The sequence below is a fragment of the Ischnura elegans genome, chromosome 1 (genome assembly GCF_921293095.1).
Source record: "Ischnura elegans chromosome 1, ioIscEleg1.1, whole genome shotgun sequence".
Taxonomy (NCBI): domain Eukaryota; kingdom Metazoa; phylum Arthropoda; class Insecta; order Odonata; family Coenagrionidae; genus Ischnura; species Ischnura elegans.
This window is the reverse complement of record NC_060246.1, coordinates 119,974,535-119,999,560: the sequence shown is the minus strand read 5'-3', so window position 1 is coordinate 119,999,560 and position 25,026 is coordinate 119,974,535. Positions and strand designations below refer to the sequence as shown.

At 38.4% G+C, this 25,026-nt stretch overlaps 1 long non-coding RNA gene across 1 annotated transcript in view; it reads right to left on the bottom strand.

Moving 5' to 3' along the window:
- Positions 1-25,026, bottom strand: part of LOC124153522 — a 388,339-nt gene that overhangs the window by 181,364 nt on the left and 181,949 nt on the right. The window contains exon 2 of the long non-coding RNA XR_006863675.1: positions 11,235-11,355. This is a non-coding gene — a long non-coding RNA (uncharacterized LOC124153522). The remainder of the gene's footprint in view (positions 1-11,234; positions 11,356-25,026) is intronic.

Sequence of the window (25,026 nt, the reverse complement as noted above, 5' to 3'; positions counted from 1 at the left end):
GGTGTATGGAAAGGAAGATTGGAAAAAGGCGGGAAAATGAAGGACGGAGAAAGAGCCTTGAATTATTTGCTCACACGCGGAAATGTGAGAGAAAAATATAGTGGAAATGTTGGTCTGCATAGGAGACAGATATTGGAGGGAGGTTAGAATGAAATATCATATAAATATATTACGATTATGGTACTGTAACGTCAGAAGATTGTTTTTATTCCAAACACCTCATTACCTATATTCACACAAAAACTCAGATGTCCAATGGCATGTAATATAGGCTGGGCTCTCGTTTATGTATTAATACTAATATAAAAGCGATGCTCAAGCATTCATGGGCGTCCTTTCTGAATAGAGCAGTGGGAGGGGTACATTTATTTTGCGCTTCTTTTATTCGGGAGAATGGAGGAGAAGGGAGATGAGAAGGCTTTGAGCGGAGTGGAGAGGATAGGCAAGCGGGGATCTAAACTGCGGGCCCACATTTATCTTCCGCCAGGCGGCGTTCGATTAGCGAGGCAAAACAGTTCGCATTCGCCCATCCTCCCCCGCCGTTCGCTCCTTCACTTATCTTTCAACCCTCCCTCCTCCCCCTCTTAACCCTATCTCACCCCTTTCGCCCTAAAACTCACTCTCCACGTACAACCGCCATTTCCTTACGTTTGCGCCTGTCGTCCAAGAGGAGTTTATACGAGCAGAGAGATTTATTCCGCGTCGTGGGGAAACTTTCGGAGGGCCTGTTCAACACCGCCCTTCATTGTATAGACTTGTTCTTGTCGCGCTCTCCCAAGTCCGAAATGACGAATTACGAGGTCATTATATTTCTCCGACCTTCCTTGAGTGAGGCGAATTCAAGCGTTGAGATCGAAGGCAGTATTACGTCGTCGATTACGGAGTAAACTAAGCGATAGTCATTTCATTCCTTCCAACTCCTTTCCTAAACGTTGAAATCCCATTCAGTTTTCGCAGCCGATGAATTATGAACTGGAATTAAATGAATCGTCAAAAATATTCCATTAAGCTCATGTGTTTTTGTCTTTCTTGAGAGTTGGTCAGTAAAAATATACATTCAATTCCTCGTCAAAGTTTCCACACGTTTACTATCCCCTTCAGGATTATGAATTTAAGAAAAAAACTGGGAAAAAATCTGCCACGCATCCTTATTGGTTAGCTCTCAAGATAGATAAAAGCATATGTAATACATACTGTTAGTGATCAAGAGATACGTTAATTAATTCCATGAAAAAGTTTGCGTCACTCATACCATGGCATAGAAAGCCAAACTTATGCCAACAGCGATGTATAAAGCACAGCAAAAAGATAAGTTTTAAAATTATGTTTTCATAAACATATGAGAATATAATGGCCAGTAGATATCTGGCGGATAACATATTGGTCCTAAATATGGATAGTCCAGAGCAGAAAAATGGAATATATTTTCTTCCCCTTAACCTTTAAATAAAGCAAAGAAAGTTTAAATAAAAACAGATATTCTGTATTATTTTGAGAGCAACAAGCGATAAATATATAATTGCAAAGTACATTTATTTAGTCCTTATCTTGTAAAATCATTACTAAAATGGGGACACCGATAAATTTTTGAAGCCGTGGTATTCTAGATAGCTTTAATACAGTTTGATTATCCACTTATTCAGGTCATTCCAAATTAATTCTATGCTAAGCTATTATTAGCTCTATGACACCACTATTCAAAATATAGCAGTGTTAATATAGTTTTGATGAATGTGAAAATTATTATTTATAGTCATAGTTGCCCACATAAGATTGGAACTTCATTGGAAGATTAAACAAATAAAAATCCTGTACCTTTTAAATTATATAACCATGCTAGAGTAAAAGCATCCTGAAAATAAACGTAAATCATGCGTTATTAACACCAGAGCCGCTCTAGCTTATCCCATGTTAATCGTAGATAAAGCAGTAATTCGGCTAAGTACGCTAGGTAATTTTCGAGCTTAGAGATTGCTCATCTGAGCATAATGTGAAATTAATGGGATTACATTGAACCGGCTTGGTACTTCAGGTCGTATGAAATTACCTATATGACGCAAGAATTTCGTTATTAGGAGCCGTGGCAAAACGAGAGGATAATTTAAATTCTAAGTAATCGTTCCTTTCAGTACTGTATGCAGGAGCATACGCAAAAATATAAATTGGATCTAACACCAGAACATGAACAAATTTCATGAGTAATTTTCAATGCTTTCACTTCATACTTTTTGACCTGTCTTCCGGTTTCTCAAGGACTGAAACCAACTGGAAGTCGCAGCACACCTAGCCCCTCGACCCCGCCTCTCCGAACAGAAGAAAGTTTCAGGATGGATATATAAGCATGTGCCTTATCGTGAGTATCGCACGTTAGGTCACTTGACCCACTGCCATTAAATCTAGTAAGGATTTAAAATGTGGTTTTTCACCTTGCCATCTACAAAACATTTAGGATTAATTACTTACCTATGTAATATAAAAAAGTGGAGAATATTTAGGATTGTTACAATTTGGCCCTACGATTAAGAATGGGAAACAGGAAATACAGTCTATCACAACACACTTGAACTATGTTAAATATATGCAAAATAAAAATGCACCACAGTAAAAAGTTCCTTCATAACAAAGAATTCTTTCCTCAACTAGAACACTCACTATATGAAGACTGGGAGAATTATTTTGATTGAGGTCTTACAGTCATTCTGGCACAAAATAAAACTATAACTGTTTATCAACAGTCTCTGTCGCGACTGCTAAGGCGATATAGTATTAAAATAAATCCAAATCCAAGGTTTAAGAGTAAAATTAGATTTCTCTCTTCGAAGTCCTACTTATTGGAAAATATGAAATTCATTAAGTTGAGCATAGCTGGATAAGTTCTCATAGATGTAATTATAATTATTTAAAATGAATGAATAGCAGGTAAAGGTTTGTTGTAAGGCAAAAAAGGAAATTCATGCCTCAGTAACAATAAATATATTTCGACAATATGAATATTTTCCTTACGCTTCTTCTGGGCTGGATGACATTAATCACATCTGATAATATCGCACAAAAGCAAATATAAAAAATTTAAAATAAAAAATAAACTTTAGCCCTCGCGAAACTTCGTAGAACTGCTGGCAACGTAATTTTATGTCTGTTTGAATTTGATCTTCTTTTATGTTGCCGCTGTAATAACACTGTCGGATATTTATCTAGAATTTTTCTTTAGACAAGTTAGCGCATAGAAAATACACTACTTGGTATAGCATTAGGTATTGAAGTTTTTATTTCTACTTTCTATGCATTATAGTAAAACTACTAGATATTTCTAAAATTTGGGAAAAATTCCCAGCGCTGGAGTAAGGGATTGGATATGAGGAGCAGGTAATATTAGTGTTAAAACATAATAAACAATAATTATGCCTTACGCTCATCACATGAACAATAAGCTGAACTGAAATGAACCGTGACCTATTATATCATTCCGAGACAATAATGATGCTCGAAGAGCTAATCGCTGCTGGGGGCACCCCGAAGCGAAACCGCCTAGAAGTCAGCCTCCCATCGTAGCAGTCATATCCTCTTTCTCCCCCACTTATATCAATCGGACCCCCGCTGTCACGACCGCAATAAACGATCCTCGGGGGGTGGCGCCCTTTCCACAGAGATTCTGCGAAAGGGCGGGAGCGGGGGAGGAAATACTACGGAGAGCTGAAAGATTAACTGGCCGCTGGTCTGGGCGGCGGCCGCTAACGATTTCCACTTGGTCGTCTCCCTCACTCGCCCACACACATAGCCGATGGTCCAAGGGGCGACGCTAGGCTACGCCGCCGGGGAGGTAGGGAGGTAGGGCGGCACAAGGAAGCCATCGCTAATCCCCGCATTCGCAGATAAGGGTGTCCACCAATGCCAACCTCCCACAAACCCTTACACTCTCCCTCTCCGACCCAGTCCTCATCGTCGCCACTCATACGATTTAAGCCTACCACACTGCGAATGCCGTGGGAAGCTAAGGAAAATATTCTCATTTATAAACACCGGGATGAAGTTCGAAATATTCGAATCCAGGCTTAGCCAAATATTTTTTCGCGGCGAGCTTCATCATTGGTCTACGTAAAAAGTCACTCGTTTCATGCAGTGCTTTGAAAATATTCTCCCTGCGTGCCACTAGATACACTTCGCGTTGGGAAAAATTAAAGTCCATCCAATCGCATCGAGAATGAGTCATACGTGCAGGGTTTTACATTCATAAAAAACTAATCACCCTGATGATCTCTGCATTTTCTACGGGTTCTTACCGCGTTCGTTGGCTTTTGTCAACAAAAGGAAACGAACGAGGCAAGAACGCAAAGAAAATACAGAGGTCATTTGATCATCGCCGCAAAAATCTTCGAACCTAACAAATAATCATCTTCACTTTCTGATTGACTCGGTCTGTTATAACGTTTATTTAGAGAGGTTAAATTTGCAGCGGGCCGTAACCTAGATTCGTGCATTTCAGCACGCACAGAATACACAGTAAGCATGAACAGGAGACATTTTCGGCTACTACTCATACGATCAAGGTTGAAATGGCAAAATCAGTAACCAAATAATGGATTTCATGGTTCTGTTTAGATTATTCCTACTAGGATGTCTATGTCTGCACCTATTTTATTTCGGCAAGAAATATTATTTTCATTTAATTAATACTCACGGAGAAGAAGAATGAGGGTTTCAATGAAATTCATCTTAAATACACTAAGATCTCAATGGCAACCACAAGAACTGCATAAAGGAGGACGAAGCCCTTCCCGTATTGGCTCTATTTATGTTGCCACTTAGGGTGTATGCGAACCGATTTTCGTCCGCATAGTGGGGATGAATGATCCGTATTCACCGTATCGTAATTGCACGTCCGTGGCCTAGTATTGAAAACTTATAAATCCAATATATATAAAATATGCATATAAAAAGTTTGTTATTACAGCACTAATTGTTGCTCATTTCCCCGTGACGTTCCGATAACTTCACTGAACGCGACGCGAGAGGCGACTTTTTACTACACCCATTTAAAGTGCGAATGGTGACAGCACATCCAGTTCCCGAATCAAGATTCCTCTACTGCAATATTCGTGGTAGAAAAAAAGAAAAAAATCGCAGACTGTGGTCCACATACGTGAACCTGAGCATGGAAGACTATTTCCGAAGTTTGAGGAGTCCATTTGAGCTGCACGTTCTTTGTACCACGCTGTCACCGTATTCAGAAATATTACCCACAAGCACGCTCTCACCTTAACCTGACTCTTGAGTGCTTACCAATCACGCAGGTTTTCCCAACTGCACATTTTCAATGTGACTCTTCCCTGATTTCCAGTCCTACTTTTACCCTGACTTAAAATGAATGGCTAAGTACTGGTGTGTGGATATGTACGAGGGCCATCCAGAAAGTAAGTTACGTTTTGGTGTGTAGATCGCTAGAGGCACTTTTTGACAAATGTGGCTACATTGTACAAAAGAGGGGAATCTTCTGAATAGAATGAGAGGGAGATAGGCTCAGTAGCCTTGAAAACAGAGTCACAGTAACTCGTTGAAATGGAGTCCTCGACGTCGCGTCCCGCCACCTCGGTGCCTGTTCCGTCTCGAGTTGTTGTGCGCGGAGTGATTCAATTTCTTCATGCCCGTGGTTTCAAATCGGTTGAAATTCATCAACAGCTTGTTTCTGTGTATGGAGAGGGTGTAATGAGTGGATCAATGGTGAGGAGATGGGTTCGTGAATTTAAGGCGGGAAGACATTCACTTGAGGCCGAAAGTGGAAGAGGCAGACCCTCAGTAGTCACGGACGAACTTGTGGCAAAAGTCAACAGTGCTGAACGCGAAGATCGCCGTTCCACTGTGGACGAACTCCATGAGTGTTTCCCTGAGATCTCACGATCCATCATTCATGACATTGTCTCGGAAAAACTCGATTTTCGAAAAGTTTGCGCCCGACGGGTTCCGAGAGAGCTGACGCCCGAACACAAGTCACAACGAGTGGCTGCAGCTCGTGAATTTTTGGGCCGCTACAGAATGGAAGGGGATCCTTTTCTCAAGTCCATAGTTACTGGAGATGAAACCTGGGTGTTGCACTATACCCCAGAGAACAAAAGACAATCCATGCAGTGGAAACACACCACCTCCCCAAGTGCGAAAAAATTCAAAGTTGTCAAGTCCACCAGGAAGATCATGGCCTCTGTTTTCTGGGACCAAAAAGGGATACTCCTGATTGATTTCTTGCCTCAAGGAGAAACAATTAACGCCTCCCGGTATTGTGAGACTCTGAAGAAGCTTCGTCGGGCAATCCAAAACAAGAGAAGAGGAATGCTGACCTCTGATGTGTGCCTTCTCCACGACAATGCAAGGCCTCACGTCGCTCGATCCACTACGGAACTTTTGGATCAGTTCGGTTGGGATGTTCTGACCCATCCACCTTACAGTCCCGACTTGGCCCCTTCAGACTTTCATCTGTTCACCAAAATGAAAGAGGGATTAGCTGGAGAACGTTTCACAAGTGACGAGGAAGTGAAAGAAACAATCACCAACTGGACCAAGGTGGTGGCGGGAAGCTTCTATGAGGAGGGGATTTCAAAGCTGATTTCTCGGTATACGAAGTGTATTGAGGTCTCTGAAGATTACGTGGAAAAATAATACATATTGTCAAAAACATTTCCTGCAAGTTTGAATTTTTTTCAATAAAAACTCGATTTAAAAAAGAAAAACGTAACTTACTTTCTGGATGGCCTCGTATTTTGAAGAAATATGAAATAAGGCTCATTCTGAAATAAAATTTATCTACTCCACGATTTTGACATATTCCAGTAAAACTGAATTCTCTAAGATAGTCTAAAATCACAAAAATCATCAGAAAACGAAACATTATCCTTGACGTATCATTAATTTAGCTATCTGGTCATCGTTTTCACTTATTTTTTTAATCCTTTTCAGTGACAAACTCAACCCTCCTGGGCTACAGATCAGCCATATTTTTCTCCAATGACCTCATCTTTGCCTTTTTCTCACTCATTTACTGATTCCAAGCGAAGCAATACGCCCACCTGGCCCCCCCAACTCAGCAATACTTAGCACGTTCAACTACGATTTTCACATCTATGCAGCGCTTCTGAAGTTTTCCTCAGCCAAAATCTAATTTCTCCGATATTTCCCTCACTTCAAATCCCGGTTTTTACTTCTCTGACCAGTATAAACCCTGCAAAGGTGGATGGTTCCTTTAGGGTGAATTGGAAGGCGTCCTTCTGAGGCACAGATGTAGGAGAGGATGACAGGGAGCGATCGTGCAAGGGGCTGGAGGTTAAGGGGTGGCCAGCGTGTCGAACAAAGGGTTGGCCGGACCGTATGGGGATGTCGCCGGCCGTGTGTACGGGGGCGTTGTAACTCCGTTTTGTGTCGTCCGGGTGGCAAGGCGTGTAGCGTGTATTCGGGGGTAGGCGTATTCATTGGTGACCCCCATCACATACCCTACACAGCCTCCTCCCTTCCACCCTCCTACACCGCACTCAATCTCCCAGCTCAGGACGGGCTCAGTCGAAGCCACTAAACACTCGATCGAAACGAGATAACGACCGGCAAATTCCAGGTAGCCAGCGATGCGGACCGACGGCCACCCTCGCCCGACATATGGGTGCAGCAGTGACTCAACGGGGGCGAAACGGCATAGGCAGAGCAGATGAAACGCAAGACGAGGATTACGGCGGCATTGGCGTAAATCGCGTTTATCTCTCTCGCAAGTATATTCCGGTGAATTTCGAGATCCCCCTGAGTCATATAAGGCTTCAATCGAGAGAAACTTGATTTTCGGCTTGACCTTAAGCGGGAATGTTTTGTTCTATTTTCACAAAATGTTTATTATTAACAATGTGTGTTTTTTTGTTTTTTACTTTAATAATATAGGTTTTTTATCACGAGTGAGGAGGGAAACATATGTTAGCTATAAAATATCAATCGAATAATGACGTCAAACATTTAATAAGTGGTGAAAATATGTACTTGGTTATAATGATCATAAAAATGGCTCGCCTAATAAGGATTTTAAAAAATTCTTTTTTTTAATTTGCGGTGCTTTCGAAAATAATGATATTGATTTCAGAGATTGAAGCACACAGACAGATATAATAGTGTTAGCCAAAGGTATAAGGTGTTTTATATCCTCGAGCACCATACAAAAACCTTATAGGTTTAGATAAACTATGAAACAGAAGTGAATTATAAGGAAGAACATCAGCGATGTAAAAAAAGATTTCTATCTAGGAATGGAAGTTTCAAGGCAATTTCAAATAGAGGAGGGGTCTTAGGCATGGAGGACTGTGGAGGACTCTCATGGAGATCAATTGCGCTATGTTGTATTTACTAGTACCCTGAAGTAGTACGATGAGAATGAGCTCCAAACGTCTAATGTGATTAATTTAAGTGCAACGATGACAGTGATCGGATGGACGAGGAAAAAAATAAATAAAGATGCGCTCAACATGATGGATGAAGAAAAGAAGTCATTCGGATAGATAAAGAGGGTGAAGCTTCTACGGAAACGCTGTGCACTGAAAAAAGATTCACATGAAAAAAGACGCTAAAGGCAGTGATAATAGAAAAGATTAACCTGGAGGGAGGAAACGAAACATGGCAAATGGATAGAGCAATGACACGTCGGCCGTCTGAGGAAAATAAAAGTATGTTTTCACTAGGGAAATGCATTTGTGACTTCTATGTGCATATGAAAAGTATCATAATTATATACTATACACTTTCATCAGAGAAATTCTTTGCCTAAGCTAGTTCAATTGCACATTAGTATCGAATGTATTTTATCATTTCTTTTTTTGACCCATTAATTTTCCTCGGTAAAAATGACTATCTAAAAAAATAGTCGACTCTAACATCTTCATTAATAACGATAGAATAATTACAATTTAAAAATCGACGTAAGCGTATCTTAACAAAATACTTATAAAATATTAATAACTCTGCTATTAATGAGTTTCTAATGTCTTGTTTTCATTCATAAATACCAGATTGCTAATCCGTTATTTAAGGCGATGCAGAAGGAAAATGTCTAGAGAAGACTTGGAAGAATTATTGGAAATTCATCGCAAAGTCACCTTATTTTTGAAGACGATTATTTATCTACTACAGGTAAGAGATGTCCTTCTTCATACACAGTACATGGCATTACAAATTTTTATTTTCTCTTTTGCCCAGGCATTATAAATTGCGAAAAGATATGATTATTTACGAAGCACTTAACTAACCTACTAAGAATTCTTCATAAAATTCCATTTAAATATTTCTGAAACGTTGTATGCACAAATTATGAAATATGTATCGACGAAGAATTTACTGCAACAGCATAGCAATTGGAATCAAACCTACCTTAAACTGAAGGGCCAGTGAAAAATATTCATTGCCATTTTAATCGTAATATTTCATGACCGTTGCAGAGAAGAACAACCTATTTTGTGAGTTCCGATTAGGAAAAAGGCAGTAAAACAATCGGCTCTTGACATCTGCGATTAGCAAAGAGTGACTATGGACCTATTATGAACTTTCCAAGCGCGATGTCCTCCATTCTTTTGTGTTCTACCAGTTAATCGATATTTTCATTTTCACTCTGTAGTCTTATCATTATTGCGTGCGAATGCCAAGCATTAATCACGAATTTGGTGGCGCATGTAGTAGAACATATTGAATGGCTTTGCTGGCTGACAATGAGGCAGCTTCATACATTAATCATAAACGTAGTTTTCAAGGATTTTCATGATAATGGAATAGTTATTCACAAAGCAGTTAGTCATTCCACCATTTTCCGTTTAGGTGTTATGCAGTCGTCCACTCGCGTGCTTCTAATTTCAATCATCCAATCACTCTCTCACTGAGAGTGACGAAATCCTGCAAATTAACAGCCAGGGAGTTAATCCAACATGAAGTTTGGCACGTTGCTTTTATGTTAACGACTCTATTATATGTTAAGAACGTACATTTACTTTTATTTAGAGGAGGAAAAATTGGATTTTAGGAAAAATTTCTAGGTTCTCTCAAAATAATTTCACTTTCCAGCCCTATAAAATTAAATAAAATTAGTATTACGTGGATAATTAATGGCAACATAGCCAAGTAATTAACATTTTAACTTAATTACAAGCTTATAATTTAAAAAAGGCTTGGGACGGTATGATGTTTTTTTTATTCTGTCGAACTCCTTTGTTTGACATCACTTTTACAGGAGATTGATTATTATTCTTTTCTTTCACCTCACATTCCCATTTACTAACTCAGGAGAATGATAAGAACCTGGAGTAAAGTATTTCAAAATAATTTAAATATCAGTAAAGGGAATCATTTTGACGTGTTTAATAATTTGATCTTTGTATACATTCCAGCGCTTATCGTAATTTATTTTATTTAATCGGTATCATATTTACACACAATTTTAAAGCTTTACTCAAAGCAAAATGAATATAAATAGAGGGTATTGAACTAAAGCTCCCTTACAACAGCAGATGTACAGATAAATATATGGAAATTTAATCTTAGAAGCAAAATATTATTTTTCATATGTTTCACTTAGGGTTATGAAACATAAATTGAGTCGTAGCTATTCCCTGTATCCGTTACTCTAATGTGCCACCCAAATAGTTGAATTTCCTCAACTTTTTCCCACCCTACTTTTATATCGAGTCTCATATTTCTTGCTCGCCATGCTTTACGATAAATTCAAGCGATAATTTTTCTATAGATCGTAAACTGTGTTTGAAAAATTAAATTCTCTAAAATAGAATCAATAGAAAAGAGGTAAAGCTGCATTCATGGAATTTCTTTGTGTTAACACGGCACGCAATCACTCATTATTTGTTACTCATATTTGAACTAAACAGGCCCAATTGCATACTTCACTATTGTATCCAACGGAATACCTACTTCACGGTTTTTTTTATATTTCATAGACGAGCCAAGGTTGGCCAAATATTTAAAAAGCACACAGGCATTTATGGATGATGAGTTCAGAGTTGAAATCAGTCGCTTTCCCGTTCGGCGCTGATACATACCTCCACAAAACTCAACAATTTGGTAATATGAGAAAATATTTACCCATTCCAAGCCCTTTCCTCGTCTATGCAGAGAGCGATGGAGTAAATATTGATATCAGAGGTAGCAATGAGAACACTTTTTTCTGCGTTTCATTGGTTATCAGATTAAATCAGATAAATGAATAGGATAATAAATACCTTATCAATTCCAACCAATTTTTTCGGTATGGAAACTGTAAAAGTGGTATTTGTTCCAAATTCTTGATGTCGATGGCAGTTGAGCCTCTTAAAATCATGTAAAAGTTGCCCAAAATGAAACCTGGAAGAAAAGAAATAGGCAGGATAAAATAAGCGAGGAGGTTCTTAAAAATTGCAGCCACCGAGATACTCTACCTTTCATTCAAAGACAGGTATGCAGAAAATTAATGAGTGTATAATTCAGGCGTTTATTCAGATAAACATAGTAGCCTATCTCCAAAAAAGGAAAGAAGGGAAGTGTTTTTAAGGGCAGAATTTAGAGGGATATCTTTTCGACCTCATAAAGAGCACTTACCCTATAGAAAATAAAAACAAACTCATGATTACATAGTCACCATAAAAGAGCATGTTACAAAGGCATGATGATAAAGAATATCAGGAAAATGGCCTCGGCACGCTATACCTAATTCTTTGGAGCATCCACATTCCCTTTTGATACATTTTCAAGAATTTTATCACTTTCCGCGCATAGGCAAGCAGTGAGAGCAATTTAATCATCCTTTTCATGCATTCATTCATATGCACTGGCCCATGCAATACAAAGCGGTAGTTTTGAAATCCAAATCCGTATGCATGACGCAACATCCTATTAAAGGCTCGCCTGAATATTAGTGCGTTTAATGAAATTTGGCTGTCAACCACGTCATTTCAATGAATGGAATGAGTTTATATCTCCAACGCGTTCAGCGTGTGTCAAAATTTGTCGGCGACTTTCTCTGTGAAACTAATTTGAAAAAGTTCGAATTGGCAAAGTTTACTCGTTTGGTCGGAAATTTAATTAAAAATAACAATTTCAATGGATTTCAATAAAATGCTAAGATCAAGCCTGTTCTTGCTCTTTAAGCAAATGATTTCCGTTTTAGGAAAATGTTACTGGAGTTTTAGGTAAAGATAAATATAAAAAGACAACGCCAAGATTCATGGAGCACGAGTGTTTTTCTCTTAGGGTATCCTTCCTCAAAGTCATCCAGCAGAGAATATTTTGCCTAGATGAACTCAATTTTAAAAGTTCCCATTACTCTAAGCCTTCTTCATTTTCATCATCATTATTCCCTTAAATTACAAGCATCTACAGGCATTTTATATATTTCCGAAAGTATACAAAAAAATCAATATTTTCAATTTCCGTGTAAAGAACTGGAATAATTGTGATAAACATCATAAATAACTTGCGTAAAAAGATCTTATTACTCTTAAGTAACGGCTCATCTGCTCTAATGATTCTAATATGGCATTTCATGGAAAAAAGTCACATACCTGGTTTCATTTTAGGGAATTAATATAAATATTGTCTTCACAATACCTGCACTCAAAATTAAATCCTATGCTAATCTGAAAAGCTCATTTCACGGCATAATTTCTAGAATTCCAAACGAATATGAATTTACTTAAATGTTCCATGCATTAAAAATGACAAAAACCAAGAATTAAAAACTTAAATTATATGTATAAAAGAACTAAGTATGATAATTTTATTGTAAACTGTAAAACTTTCATTTGACAAATGTCAAATTTCTATGGCATTATCAGATAAAGTGCTACTCTTCGACGGTCAATTAGTTAACTATGTAAAACATTTCGGAAAGTGACTTTCAAAATTGTTGTCACTGTAACAAACGCGAGTTGTCAAACTTTGTAATTTGAGGGTTGCCTAATGTGCATACTTCGAGTGGAGAAGAACTCCTCTGCTTTGCTACAACGTTTGATGTAACGGCAAAATGTTTCCGTTTAAAATGTAAACAATACTGCTCTTTTCATAAAAAACGATTGAACCTGTTTTCTGCCCAGAGCATAACTTTTTTCTATCATTGCTCTCCCAATTATTTAATATTTCTCTGTTTCTCATCCTCGAGCTTCTAGAAGAATAACATCCATTGCTACTTGAACAACTTGGTTACTCGTGAAAATGGCTAAATTAATTAATAAGCAAACTTAAACCTGGGATAATGTTTATTGTGCATAAAAATACGTATGAACTCTCCCTCTCTTAAAAAAGAGACTGCTAATGTATTTAATCCACTTTTTACCTGTTGCAATTGCCCTTAGTCACTTATATCCCTGTGGAATTTTGGGCATTCCAAGAAATTCACCATTTATCGCTCTAAGGGAACTAAGAAAACAGTGTACACTAATGTATTACTATGTGTCCAGTATTTACCCACACTGTACCATAAACTTAAATGGCAATCTATCAATTGCATTTCGTCCCTACTAATTCCTACAATTCTGTGGTATCTTACAACCCTTAAATTCACCTCGACAAAATAAGATATATTTTCTAAGCTTTACTTTTTTCAAGTAAAACATATGAACATAAGATATGATAGGCACGTGTTCTATGGTGACAATTATGAAAAGGGCAGCTTGTTGCATTCTACCACCTCTTCGGTCATAAACAGCCTTCAACAGACGAGAAACACAGCCAGAGATTTTCAATAAATTAGAGGAAAAGCGATACATATTATGATTGCAGATAACAATCCACTTTCTTGGATGCATTCCTACTGCTAAGTTTTCAATGCATCTAATGATCAATAAAAAATTTTCATTAATATGATAGTATATTGAGAGCTGGAAAATGAGTGCTCGTTGAAAAAAATACTTCACCGAAGTTTTTATTCCGCGCAAAAGAGCCTGGTCTCATTTTCAGCTCATCATGAAAAATGTACACCTACTGCATAAGAAGTTTTAAAATTCGCACGCCGCGCCGGTCTGACCCGAGCCATCAATGTCCTGAAATATTTATCGAGGTGCAAAAACATGATCAAAATACCGTCTTTCACATGCACAATTTTTTTACATATAAAACTACGCTAGCGGAGTTTATAACTGTGAATACCTACTTTACCAACCAGGTGAATTTTGAATTCATACAGATTAAAGAACGGATTAATTTCCGTCGATCAAAAAATATGAAATGAAGAATAATAAATTGAAAATTAATGGTACTCTAAGCCTTGAATGCTTAGGAATATAGACAATCGATAGATTTCAATCAAATTTAATTCGATTCTTGTGTGTTGGGGCAGGAATTTAAACAAACAAAAAGTTTCACGAGCGAATAAACTAGATGGAAAATATGGAACAGAAAAATCGAGGAGTGAAAGGAGTCACGGATCAAAAAAAATATCAGGAAGAGATAACAATGGAAATGTTAACAATTTCATTTTTTTTCTCGAATGAAAAAGCAAAATGATTGGACCACCGGAAAGGAAGGAAGTTGTGGAGCGAGAGGGGATGCGGAGGGGTGAGGGGAGGTGAGGGCTTGCGTTGTCTGTTCGTTCGGTAAATAAAGAATATTGAAAGAGGTCGCGGGTATGTAAACTGGTGGGAGGGAGAAAGGTAGAGTGAAAGAGAGTTAGGTGATACAGCGGGAGGAGGAGGGGAGAGTATCTAGGATGATGGAAGGGTGGGTTTGAGAGAAGAAAGCGTCGCGAACGCTCGGAGGATCGCTGCCGGGGAGAAAATAAGCGTGGGGCACACCGAGGTGGATTTCTGCCTTCATTTGTTTGTTTCCTGCTTAATTAATTTGAGTGTGGGTCTCTGTTCGCCACTGGATTTTGCGAGAAATGTTGACAGTCGTGTGCGGTCTTGGAAAGGATCGAGTCACTTCGGCGTTCCTCCTTTCCATCTTCCCCCCGGGGCGAAGCGACCCCATCGATACAATACAGTATCAGTATTATTACCCTCTCCATCCCCCTCTGACCCCCTCCTACTCCTCCCTCCGTACCATCCCCTCCATTCTCTCCGTCATCTTCTCTGCACCCTCAGGATCATTCCTCCCCCCCCCCTAACCCTCTCGCTTTGCTACGAAGCACGAATTTTTCAAATTTTTCTTTTTTATTCGAAGCCATTCCACTATGACATTGCATTATTGAAAGCTTTTTTTTGTTCTAGCTCTTTGCACAAGTTTTTTTACAAAACTTTACTTTAATATATATGACATCCTTTGATGCTTAAAAAGTGTGGAAATAGGGTACGTAGTTTGCGAAAAATTCTATTATTATTTTTACAGCAGAAAATTTTTACAGCTGTATGAGACAACTCAGGTCATGACGCGACCTGCATTAGTTACCTGCTTACAAAAACGACATAAATAATGTTTGCAGCATTCATTCCGTTTTAACTTAGGATGTCTCCGCGTCCAAAGCAGTGTTTTATGTAATCTACGCCCAAGCAATCATCGTTATCAAAGCCCAAAGTCTACGGTGGATTTTAAATAACTACAGGAATTTTAAAAAAAGCATGAGGTGGGAAACTGAAAAACTTCAAATGCGAATGTGACCATACCAGGAAGTTTCCAAAATGATAATATTACTTCTTTTTTCAGAAGAATATCCATCAATAAGTAATTAATTCGCAAAAAAATAATCTCTACGAATGAGCCTGTTTCGCATATTGTACACCACTCAGTAATCTATGAATAATAACCTAATAAAATATATATAAATTTTACAATTCCGTCTTTTTACATTGAGACTAAGTATTCGGCACTCCATCAAAAAATGCTTAAAAGATTAATATGGAAAAAGTAATAGTCTTCTTACGAAACCTTAAAAAATGTTTATCCACCTTGTATGGATGGAATCTGAATCAACTTGAGGCGATAGATTCTCTATTCGGAGCCCAAGAATCTCTGGAATCTACTCAACCTTATTCAAAAGTATACGCGTAGAATTACAAATGCCATTAATATAGATACATCTTAATAAAGTACTAGTGTAACTAATTGGAGTCCAGCTAAAATAAATACTTTATTTTGACAGAAACAATTCGTGAAAACATTATTATTTATTGAATAATCAATGGAAGTTACATGGACATACACAATACAATTCCGAAGTTTTTATAAGCACTCAATGCAGTTTTAGTCACCGACGTTGAATAAAAGCGACTATTTACCTCTGCTTCACGGATCCTCCTCCTCTTCAACGTCCTACCTTTACATCTCCTCTGGGGGGCATCTTCCCTTGATCCAAGCCTCGCGTCACACATGCGTAACCAACGCAAACAACGCACGTGCACGCAAGCTCACGCACACACACTCATTAAAAATGCACGCAAGAGCACAAAAAGTCCCATGGGGTGCGTTTCTCTCTTTTATATATTTTTTAGGTAAATTACCCTAATTGGTGATTCTCTGTCGACTTATTCAGTATTTTCCACCTCTTTTTTTCTCTTCTTCCGTCAGTATGCGGTCGTCGTCGATAGCTATATCTTTTTTATCTCTCTCTCTCATTGCCTCTTTCTCTCGAACATCATTGACGAGATCCCTTCGGTTTTAATTTTGCGCGAAAACAACACAAAGTCTCTCTCTCGGTCTGGATTGCTTCGCGAGAGTTAACCGCCGGGAGGGACAGAAATTTTCTCCTCTCTTTTGTTTTCATTTGTAGCCTCCTCCATTTATGAGACAAGGTAATATGCGTGCACTGTTACAGTGATGGAAAGGACTCTTGTTGCGCAGTAATTTTGAGTGTGTTTGTGCAACGGAAAACAAAGTGAGAGATTGGATGAAAGCGAACATTGTGCATTGGCGGTGACACTCGCGATCAAGAGGAAACTCAAATACGAGAGGGAGAACTATAAATAGCTATATCGCCCTGGGAATGAGCCCTTCAAACGCGGTACTAAGGGCATGCTACCGCAGCATGACTTGTATCTCGTATTATAGAGAGAACATCACGATATGTTTCTCGTGATTGGAAAATATTTGTGAAAATCTTGTCTAAAGAAACACTCAAAATTTATAAAACCATCATCTGAAATGCAAAACTTAACTAGGATATAACAATATATATTTATAATTAACTAAATAAATATTTAAGATGATAATTGAAGAAGCCCTTGGACATAACCCACAAAATCCCAGCGATGTAAGGTGGCCCAGAGATAATAGCGGAACCCTCCTTGATATTATGAAATCAGAGAAAAAGCTCGCGCTACGGCGCGCCGTGGCTTATAATCTAGGTTAAGTCTAGATTAGGCAAAACAACTGCTAAACAAGACAGTATTCAGTTTGAAGCTGTAATCAAGGGAAAGATTAGTCTCTCATAATAGCCGAAACCGCATACCGAAAATAACTAAAGCGACAGATCAACTTGAGTACAAAATTACCACCGTGTCTTTCTATTGGTTTAAGTAAGTCGTAATGCTCATAAAGTGAGCAAAGATCCTTGGTAAGATATACGGCAACCAGTTTCACCATTGATACTGATTGATGATACTTCAGGATGTACAAATTTTAAGTTACTCGGGAATGAGTTTTATTAGAACGCGTTAAGAATGGATTTCACTCTCACTTCTCTGCACATAGGCATTTCTCGTTGTTATAAATTTCATATTCCGTCTCATTTCGTAGGAAAGAATCCGCCTGTAATTCCTATACCAATGCAGAGAGAAAGATAACTTATTGAGCAGATGATAAGCAGTCGACCAATATTATTCTCCGCTAAAATTATTTGAGCATTTAGTGAACTATTGCGCTCTTAATTGAAAATTTTACGAGTTTTTTTCCGAGCTCGGAAAATAGTTTCATCAAGATGGTGAGATTTATGTCCTCTAAAATTTTCTAGAAGACTTTTGTCGGATTTTAAGCTATCGTAACCAGTTAAGGGAAGAATTTTAACGCATACTCGTTCCTACGAAATAAAAATTCTTTAAGTCAATTCATAACGAATGCGTTATTTAATGTTTCTGCAATCTTGTTGACGTCTTATGACTCTGTATACCTAATACTCAAATTAATTATTGTTTACAACCAGAGAAACATATGAATATAAATGCACCACCAATATAATGCCCATAGTCTAAACAAACATTGAGCTTACTTTCATCATGATTCAGTGATTTCACATTACCTGAGAAGGCAAGCTTAGAATATGATTGGATTTAGATCTCCAAAATGAAGGCTACATTTATACATAACTGTTCGGCGGAGAATTTGATTACCCCTTCCACCACCACACGACCGACCGCAATGAATTTTCGCGATTTCTCAACCAGTCCACGGGGTCGCAAACTCAGCGCGCCCAAACACAAAAAGATGCAGAGATATAAGTGTATAAGCAGATATCAACTGTTTTCCCTCCCCTTTGCGCATCTTCTCCACACAGGATTTATCTCTTTCAAACACAAAACACACTCTACTGACGGTCTCCTCCTCCCCTGCTCTAACAGTCGCATCAGAATTGTAAGACGACGAAAATGAGGAGAATAAGAGCGACACGAGAAACGCGCCCAATTCCTCCTCCTCATAAAAAAAACGAAATCCTTGCAAAAAAACCTCCCCCTAAACCAACCCTCGGCTTGCTCGCTCTCTAACCCGGCTCATCCCCCTTCAAATTGCTCTGCAAAACCCCTTCCCTCTCCACAACCCACATCCGTCTCCCTAAGTGATGTATCAGTGACGAGAGAGGAAAAAAATTTTAAGGGCGAGCAGCGTCTCCAAGCAACGCAAAAGTAACCGAGCCGAAAATTTTTAATAACTGTTTTGGCAAAAGTTTTGCCCCCTCGAGAAGAGTGGTTCGACGCGGATACAGGATATGAGAATAAAAAAGGGGCTAAAAGGTATAGTAGGTAGGCAGAGAGACAGAGAAAGAGAGGGGAAACAGAGAAGAGTTGAAAGGAATGGAACCGAGCGAGGCGTAAATAAGGGATTTTTTTTCCTATATTTGAGTTTTAAAAGGATAGGCGGGGGTTGAAGGAGAGAGGGGGTGGAAGGACAGATATTAATGAAAACGACAAAAGGGTGAGTGGGGAACGGGGGGGGATTGGGGGTGGATGAACGAAATGACGAAAGCCCCAGCAGAAATGAATGAACGAATGAATGGGGAAGGGTGGCAGAAAAAGCGTGGGCAAGGGTGGAGTAAAATAAAAATCCCGCCTTTTTCCTCGCAGTTGATAACTACACACTGACAAAAAAAAAGAATAATCAAATAAGTCCCAAAAATACATAAATAGTGAAAAAATCCAACATTTTCTTTCTTTATTTCTTACGATAAGGTACTGGAATGATGTTAGTTTCCATTGTCTTCTTATTTTTTCCCCCATGTGATGGCTGAATGATTTTGAGTCGACACTTGACAAAGTAGAAAGATGTTTTGGAAAAAAATAGGCAGCCGCTTGATATGACGATGGATTGTTGAATGAAATAAGAGATGACGTGGGTTTTTTATGGAAATAGAGTAAATACGAATGCATGGGCAAAAATTGATGGATGAAATATTTAAAAAATTAATCATTAATTGCTCAAAAATCAAAGTGATTATTAATTCAAACGAGTCGCCACAGCAGGAAGCCGCAAAACGTTTCCACTCCAACCGATGAATAAGCAGTGCATGAACTTCAGAATAGCTCGAGCAGGAGTTTAAAAATGAATGTATCGCTGGTTCATTCAAGTACGAAATTCATTCACCAACAGCAACGATTGTCAACGCTATTAAGAGATGTATTTTATTAGATGATTTCTAGACATTCGCTTTAATATAAACTAAAAGAATTGCGCTTTATACAAATTGCTTTTGCCACGTTGGATCTAGTTATCATTGATATTTAAGATGCCTACTCTTGTTTGACTGAGTTGTCGACCTATCAATTATGTCAACTATTTTATCTCTGTTTTGTACATAGTATGTAATTACATTTTCAACTATTTGGTCACACTATTAAGAGGTGAGTGTTAATGTAATGACATCTAGTAAGCACGTGTACGAAAACGTTCTCATGGTTCCATAAAATTAATTAACAGTTATCTGTTAAACTTTTCATAATGAATGTTTAAATCATAATGAATAAATACACGAATAGTGGAGTGTGCTCTACTGCGGCTGAATAATTTCAGGTTATTAAGATATTTTTTGGAATGAAATATTGGTTGAATGTTATTTTCCATCTCAACACCAATAAATAGATTAGTACTATTTTTAATGCTTTATTTGTTCGAAAATAAATCTCTACTTGAAGTAAATTCGCAAGCAGCCATTAGGTATCTCAAAGTCAAGCAACAATTTAACGAAAAACACTCACCATTGGACTAGTCCGATAAAATAATTGCAAAACACATTAAAATATATATTATCCAGAAGTGAAAGATAATCGTACTTACTTAGGTAATCGTCATTGATTCTCGTACGAAGAACCGACATAACTGGCAGTGGCGCCGACTCCATGGGGCCTGAGGGGGCCCGAGCCCCCTCAAAGATTCGTTAGGGGGGGCGGAGCCCCCTCAATAATTCAAGAAAATAATTAAGTTATATTATGCTTTGTGAAATCACAAAAATATATTGGTATTTTCCCACGTTTGGCGATATATACCTTTTAAAATACATTCAATAATGTGTTAAAATAAATAATTTTAAGGTAGTAAGCAGGTTAACTGAAAACAAGTGGTGTGAATTATGATAGTGTTACGGTGCTGCGACACACTTTAAATTTAACCTCTTCCCGGGGTAAGACCCCCGATATGGGCCCCCCCAATATTTTTTATAAGTCGGCGCCCCTGATAACTGGCGTAGATTAACAATAGGAGATACAATGCTGTTATTTTCCACACGATTAAAACTCTATCGATTTCGAGATCTCTCACTCCACTATCAAGAGTTATATCTTTAAAATGACAAGAAATTAGCACATGAAATAATAAAATCATTGATTTCGTCCCGGGTTTTACTTCACTTGACGATTCTGTAATAAGCAAAATCCCGATTGAAGCTACTTTTTTTAGTGGGATAGAAAAAATTTGGTTTCATTAAAGATGGCAAATTACTTCATTTTAGAGATTATTTATTAAATTTCTCCTACTTCATTCACCCACAAATTTCCAGACCGCGTCAAATTATTCTTGATCTTTAAATTTGAAAATACCACGAGTGAAGGGGAATCTTTACTTCTCTTCCCATGTGTATAAGAGCTGTAATATTTCTACAGCAAGAGGCGTAATTACAAGACATAAATGTGTCCAAGCGGCTAAGCCGCGAGCAATCTTCTCTGAACTATTTTTCAGGTGCCCTGCTGGTTCACGCAACGAAGTCTCATTAAAAACGCTACCTAAAAGTCCAAATTCTATTTTTCAAATGACGCAATAAAGAAAAAAGCAAAAGGTAGCCTTATCAAGTTTACCGAGTTGTTTATTATCTCACATACCCATTAACTACGGAAATATATAAACCGCACAGAAAGATTTAAGGGAAAGAGATGTGCTTTTTTTACTTTCACACCTCGTGGAATTCGTTTGGTAAGCGTTTCCCGTACATCACCGACGTAATAGAAGAAAAAATGCAATACATACACATCATGGTCGGCGAAATGAAACCATTTAATTCGCCGAGATCGTAAAGCTAGTCTCGAACACGGAAAGTTACTACGTTTCTGCGGTGCTAGAAATAAGGGAGTAAGGAAGAAAGGTAGCGTTAACTCTTGGGCTCTTAAAATGTATTGAAAAAATATATCTCCCTTTGATTGATGGCCAAGTGACAACCCAATAAACGATCCAATACCGTACCCACCGAGGAACGAGCTCCGTGAGAGATATAAAAATAAAATAAAGACAGATAAAAATTCCTTCCGGGGCGGCAAACTGCTTGAAAGGCTGGTGGATATGACGAATCGGAAGGCGAACCAAATTGATGTGGAAATATAAAAAAATAAGACTCTCCCGGAGCATAAAAGTAAAATGCGGAAATAGTACGGCAGAAAGGAGGCTTTGGTGAAATATCTCCGCGCTAAAGAGACGGACCGAGGGACGAGGGTGAGAGCCCGGTTTGACTGAGGTGGCGGTTAAGGGAGGAAAGAGATGGGGTGAGAAAGAGGCTGGTTGTGGAAGGGGTTAGAGGAAAGGGTTGGGGAGGGTAAGGGCGAGAATGAGGGAGAAGGGTTTGAAGATAGGGACGTGAAGAAACGTGGAAGAGGTTATTTACTAAGGTTTCTTGGTTAGCTATCTTTTGCTTATACCACTACTTTTTTACATTAAGCGGCCCGGGTTTCCTTGAGTAACCATCATCAACATCTAGACCTGGGTCGTTTTATGTAAAAAAGGAGTGGTATAAGCGAAAGTTATAAAGGAAAGTTATAAAACGAAAGTTATAAAACCAAGAAACTTAAAAATGAAATACTACATAGTTAAGAATGAGTTTCGGTTATTTACTAGTCAACATAAATATGGCCTATAAGTGCAGAAAGGGACGTAGACACCTAGTCAAAAAGGAATAGAACGATAAGACAGCGCAGAGCTATAAGGGGCTGAAGAGAACGACTGGCATTTTTTCATCTCCTTGTGGCATAGAGAGACCATGAGAGCAAAGTCGCCACAAATTGCAAGTTGGGATTCATAATACATCTGCCACCATCGTCATTTACGCCATAATTCATTCCGGCGACAATGTCAACACTCCATGTTTCATTATATGTTTTGCCCTTGATTTCTCCAGAGAGATAATGCTCACCCTTGAAATGACGTGTTGAATGACGTGGAGAAATGACGTGTTGAAATTATCATGCCCACTAGCATACAGCGTTTATGAGATATAAGTGAGGACATAATGCCTTAGCGATAGTTACTGCGTCTATCTAACTCCATGTTAAATGAAGCTAGAAAACTTGAACTTCCGAATCATTTAGTGTAGCCATATTGGGAAGTATTATATGTACATATCAATTCTCATGGTCAAAATAATAAAAACTACTGTTTACATTACACCACTTCCTAAAGTAATATTGCATCCGATAAATTCTGGCAAAGACAATCCAGGATGGATGGTGATGCGAATTTAGTTTATATTAGGGATGAGTCGATTCCACTTTTTTTTCGTTTCCGATTCCAATTCCGATTCCTTCGGATCGATTCCCGATTCTCGATTCCGATTCCATCGATTCTTACTCCTTCTAACAGGTGGGATTTTGATTTATCTGTAGCATTGCTGTCATTAAAATCTAAGAATTGAATGGAATAAAATAACTAGGGATGGACGGATCCAGGATTTTTGGAGCCTGATCTTACGAATCGGATATTTTCGATTCCAAATGCATTTTCGAATTCCTGCCATTAAACAAAGTTATTATTCAAGTTTATTCTGGGTGCATACAATTAATGGAATGCTTTTTAGATTTTCATGCACATTTTAATATTTTTATAAATTAAAAATCATTTTATAGGCTTTCAATTTGTTTTTTAAAAACATCTTTACATGCTCAGGACCTAAACTGTTACCCATGGGTTTGGAAATGAAAAATCTTAGGATGAACCACTGGCCAGTGGCATAGCAAGAGGACCACCCAAAATATAAAAACGCAATTACTTTCCTTCATAAAAGGAAACAAAATATTAAAAATCATAAATTTACAAAAATGAATCTTTGAAAAATGAAGTTTTTTCTATTATGAAGGGTGTTAAAATTAGTTTGAAACCCTCTCCTTTGTACCCTGTTGTTTAAACATTTCCCCCCCTGGTTTTGGATCCCCCCATAAAAAATTCCTGGCTACCCCCTGCCATCGACTGAATTCAAATTTTCCTCACGCACGTTTCCCCCGAATTTTACTTTCTCATTACATACCGACCTGTGTTTCACCCGAAGATGCTTCAATATGGTGAGGTGGATTTAGCACATCCTCGTGATAATTTACGCCACAGTTCACGCACACGGCATTCATTGGTTCTCCTTATCTCAATGGAAATGTTTATACACAATGAAAGACATTTTTATCGGTGTATCATTAAATTAAATTGCAACTGCGCAATAAGCAACACAATTAACAGTATTTAAAACGGCATTAACGTCAGGTGCGACGAGGTGCTCAACCGCTCAGCTTGAGGAAGGAGTGGGTAGCAGAAGCTCATAAAGGAGAGGTGGAGGGGAAGAAGCAGTGGCGTAGCCAGGAATTTCAATCGGGGGGGGGGGGGATCCAAAACCAGGGGGGAAAGTTTTTGAAAAACCGGGCTCTAAATAATGGGTTTTCAACTATTTTTTATAATCGAAAAAACTTATTTTGTTAAAGAAAAATTTTTTAAATTCCTGATTTTTCAATACTTTGTTTTCTTTTGTGAAGGACAATAACTGTGTTTTATATTTCGGGGGGCGGTGTCCGGACCCTCCCCATGGCTACGCCACTGGGAAGGAGCGCGTAAAGGAGAGGTGGAGAGGAAGGAGCGCGCTCCCTCCGTATTTCAAACAACGAGGCTACAAATGAGGGAGTCTAGGACGAAGTTAAGTCAGATCTTGCTTCAGTGACGTCGTTGCCTTCAAAGCAAAGCCGGGCGCGCAATGTGATATATGTAGTACGCGTTTCCAATCCGTCTCTAATTGTTTGAGGGGTTAATGCTGCGCTTGTTTCTTTGAAAATTGTGCTGTTTGGACAATGCTGCACATCAGTAAAGTCTAATTGTAGAATTGTAGATAGAAAACTGAGTGACAATCAATTAGAGCAGCAAAATAAACAAAAATATCGTCAGAAATGCGTCTCGTTTGGTCTAATTCTTTTTTAAATTTCGTTCATTTCATCTAATTGTCGAAGCTATCGAGATATCTTCGGGCCCAGAAAGTTACTCTCCTAGCATATGTCGTCTAGAAACGGAGAATTGGAGCAGGTAGGCCAAAAAAGGTCAGTTGGTGAGACGAGGTAGAGATGAAACACGCTTCAGTTGTTTTCGTGTGATTTGATATTTTCCTTAGAAGACAATGATTAATGGTCCGTGTGATTTCAGAAACGAAAAAAAAAACAACAGAGGCACCAGCTGATGGAC